Source organism: Marmota monax, unplaced genomic scaffold (assembly GCF_021218885.2).
Source record: "Marmota monax isolate L192 unplaced genomic scaffold, Marmota_monax_Labrador192_F-V1.1 WCK01_AAM20220418_F8-fsc00188, whole genome shotgun sequence".
NCBI classification, from domain to species: domain Eukaryota; kingdom Metazoa; phylum Chordata; class Mammalia; order Rodentia; family Sciuridae; genus Marmota; species Marmota monax.
The window spans coordinates 2,337,343-2,341,898 of NW_026692655.1; the positions used below are offsets into that span (position 1 = coordinate 2,337,343).

The 4,556-nt window shown below is 35.1% G+C and overlaps 1 pseudogene; it reads left to right on the plus strand.

The window, feature by feature from the left end:
- Positions 1-340: 340 nt before the first annotated feature.
- LOC124093875 (large ribosomal subunit protein eL43-like) lies at positions 341-4,221 on the plus strand (annotated as a pseudogene).
- The last annotated feature ends 335 nt before the right edge of the window (positions 4,222-4,556 follow it).

Here is a 4,556-nt window from a genome sequence, read left to right on the forward strand (position 1 = left end):
AGGCTGATCCCAGTCTTAACAGGCACACACCCTGACCAGTGATGATCACTAGAGAGTGAGAGGACATTGTTTGAATAATTGTGGGACCTTGACTTAGTAAACAGAGGAAATCAATGCCCACCATTCACAACCTGGGGCAGTGGAAACTAGAGTCCAGGAAAACTACCTGAGACACTCACTACAGTACCTGAGAGCAACAATGGCCAAGGGAATACTTTTACACCACAGAACAACTGTGGAAAACCCAAACAGAATTCCTACACTCACAGCCACCAGGGTCTTCACTACCATGAAAAGGATCCTGTAGCGGGGACCAGGTATATCATGGTGACCCACAGCAATGGCAGGGACACTCCAGATCCTGCATCCTGAACTACTGTACACAATAGAAACAGCCAACCCACAAAACTGCACCCTCTTGAGCAGTCAGCTGCAAGCTCCTGAGCTGACAAACCAGAACTGCTGGTAGGAGGATTATAGCAAGTAGGAGTTTGCTTCTGTGCCCCTGCGACTCAGAAGAGATCCAAAGCCAAAGGCTGAGGGACAACTGCTAAATGTCCAAACCCCAATGAAAACCAAAGCAACAATCAAGAAGGGGGTTCTTCACCTAGGTATGGTTGAATGCAAACAACTCCAATGTAACTTTAATCATCTAAATAATTCTTTAACTAGAATCATAATTGTTAACCCAATATCCAGCATTTTATCTTTAACCTATTTGAATGTATTTCATCTAATGGCTAAAAGTATTCATTGGAATCAATATTCCTCACTTTGTTTTCTTAGCTCAAGCTTGTACTTTCTCCTCTTATTCTCTACTGATCCTCTTGCATTGTCTACTAATACTGCAAATGCCCACCATTCATCTATTTCTTCTATTGTGGTATAAATTATTATTTTATATCTTTTTTCTCTCTGTGTCTATCAGTGTTTTTCCCTTCCCTTTTTGCCCGATCTTTCTTCCTCCCCACTTTTAGCCCTCACTTAAGGTTTACTAAATTTAGCAATTAATTTTTTGACCTATTCCAGAACCTTATTGTAGGTTTTTACCTGAATTTGAAGAACTGTAGAGAACAACTGCATCAAGTTTTTGTCATTTAGAAGGTTGAATAGAACAACACTTGGTTTTAAAATGATTATAGCAAATAGGGCTCAGTGGAATGTCTCAAAGTGGTGATCAGAAGTGTTCATTCATTGACTTAAAGAATACCTATCTGGATATTCACCCAACCCAGGGCTCTTTAAGGAAAGAAGCTTCCAAAGTAGATCTTCGCTTAAAAGAATGCAGAACTATACTGATAGATGGGTAGACATATAAACAATATAAAAAAACAATGGAACAAACCATCCCAAACAGCCCATAATTCTTCAATAACAAGGTTCATTGACACTACAATGAAGGAAGTATTAGCGAAGAAATTTAGAAAGTCCATACTTAAAACTTTCTATGAGCTAAAAGATGTAAGGTGTGAAATCAGAAAATATAAAGAAAGAGAGATTCTGAAAAAAGAACCAAGTGGAAATTCTCCAAATGAAAGATTCAAGAAACCAAATTAAAAATGCAGTGGAAAGTGTGAGCATTAGATTAGAATACTTTGAAGACAGATGTTCAGGCCTTGAAGAAAAAGCAAATAATCTTAAAAATAAAGTTCACCATAAAAAATATGTTAAGAGACCATGAACAGAATATTAAAAAATCTGTGATAACATTAAAAGGCAAAATTTAAGATTCTCTGAGATGGATGAGGCTCTAAAATACTAGTTAAAGGCATGCACAATCTTTTCAATAAAATAATATCAGAAAAATTTCCAGTTAATAATAAGGACCTAACAGACACCTATAGAATATTTCATCTGTCAATGACTGAATTCTCTTTTTTCTCAGAAGCACATAAAAACATTTTAAAAAATAGACTATGTTTTAGGTCATAAAGCAAATCTTAGCAAATACAAAAACAGAGATAACACCTTTAAATCTATTAGATCATAATGAAATAAAATTAGAATCAATGATAAGATTAAAAAATCAGAAATAACTATAACACCTGAAGATTAAATAATATCTTTTAAATTATGAATAGATAGCAGAAGAAATGAGAAGAGAAATAAAAAATACTCATAAATAAGTGAGAATAGTAATACAACATATATAAATTTCTGGGACAGTGTGAAAGTAGTTCTTAAAGGAAAGTTCAAAGAATTGAGATCCTACATTAAAGGATACAAATATGCCCAATAATGCAACATTACATCCCAAGGCCCTAGAAAAAGAACAGACCAACACCCAAATCAGTAGAAGGTAGGAAATAGAGGTGAAATCAATAAAAACTGAAATTAAAAATAATACAAAAAATGAACAGAATTATTTTTGAAAGAATAAACAAAATTAATAAACCCTTATCCAAAATAACCAAAATAGGGGGGGAAATCAAAATTATCTAAATTCAAGATGAAAAAATAAATATCACCACAGACACCATTGCAGTTCAGAGGATCATCAGAAACTGAAAAAGTTTGCTCCAATAACCTAGAAGATCATGGACAAATTCCTAGAGATATAGAACCTACCCAAATTGAATCCTGAGGATATAGAAAACTTACCCAGATCAATTTTGACTAATAAAATTGAAGCAGCCATCAAAAGCCTTCTAACAAACAAAATACCATCACCAAGCAGATTCTTAGCTGAGTTCTACCAGAACTTTAAGGAAGAGCTAATACCAATCATCCTCAAATTATTCCATGAAACAGAAAAAGAGGGAACATTTCTAAACTCATCTTAGGAAGCCAGAACCATCCTGATACCAAAACCAGAAAAAGAAACAGCAAAGAAAGAAAACTTCAGACCAATATCCTTGATAAATATAGATGCAAAAATTCTTAATAGTGTGATAAACCATATACACAAACACATTAAAAAGATCCTAATCAAATGTGTTTTATTCCAGGGATATGCAGTTGTTTCAACATATGGAAATCAATAAATGTAAATTACCACATAAATAGAGTTAAGAACAAGAATCACATAATTATCTCAATAGATGCAGGGAAAGCATTTGACAAAGTTCAGCACCCATTCATGTTTAAAGCACCAGAAAACTAGGGAAGAAGGATCTTACCTCAACATTGTAAAGGCTGTATATGACAAACCCAAGGCCAACTTTATTCTGATTGGAGAAAAAATGAAGACATTTCCTCTAAAATCATGGACAAGACAAGAACACCCACTCTCACTGTTCCTATTCAACATAGTTCTTTAAACTATGGCTAAAACAATCAGGCAAGAAAAAGAAATTAAAGGAATATGAATAGGAAAAGATGGCTCAAATTATTACTGTTTGCTGATAATAATGATCCTATACTTAGAAGACCCCCCAAAAAAACTCAATCAGAAAGCTTCTAGAGGTCATAAATGAATTCAACAAAGTAGCAGATCACAAAATCAATACCCATAAATCATTCATATTCCTATATTCCAATGATGAATCTGCTGAAAAGGAAATTAGTGAAACTATCCCATTTACAATAGCCTCAAAAAATAAAATAAAATACTTGGGAATCAATCTAAAAAAAGGTGAAGGACCTCTACCATGACAACTATAGAACGTTAAAGAAAGAAATTGAAGAAGACCTTAGAAGATGGAAAGATCTGCCTTGTTCTTGGGTAGGAAGTATGAGTATTGTCAAAATGGCCTTACTACCAAAAGTGCTACACAGATTCAATGTGATTCCCATCAAAATTCCAATGGTGTTCTTTACAGAACTGAGAAAAGCAGTTATTAAATTCATTTGGAAAAATGAGAGACCGAGAATAGTCAAAGCATTCAGCAAGGAAAGTGAAGGAGGGGTCATCATAATGCTGGACCTCAAATTATACTCCAGAACTTTAGTAACAAAAACAGCACTGTCCCTCTCCAGGCTGAGGCCTAAGTCAAGGCGAGCCGGCTAAACGCTCTAAGAAGGTCATAATGGTTGGTAAATATGGGATCCGCTACTGTGCCTCCCTCAGTAAAAACAGTGAAGAAAATTGAAGTCAACTAGCACACCAAATACACTTGTTCCTTCTGTGACAAAACCAAGATGAAGAGATGGGCTGTGGCGATCTGGCACTGTGGTTCCTGCCTGAAAACGGTGGCTGGTGGTGCCTGGACCTACCACACCACTTCTGCCATCACAGTCGAGTCTGCAATCTGAAGGCTGAAGGAATCCAAAGACCAGTAGAAGTTCTACCATTTGAGACATCCCTAGCCTATACTAAATGGGTAAATTTGTATAACAAAACTGTAGTTTGTTGTTAATCGTATTAACTGAGCATTCTGATGTGCATTGCATTAATATTGCCCTTTCAAAAGAGATTTATAAATTGGAGACCTTCTAATTTGAATGGAAAAAAATTTGCTGAGATGGGTTAGTGTAATTCAATGTTTCTTTTTGTTGTTGTTTGTTTGGTTTTTGTTTTTTTTCCCCAGTAGTCAGATGATAATGGCATGAAACTAAGTCTTACAGGTTTGGTGTTGGTTAGCTTCTTTTTTTTTTTTTTTAAATAATCACTCAAC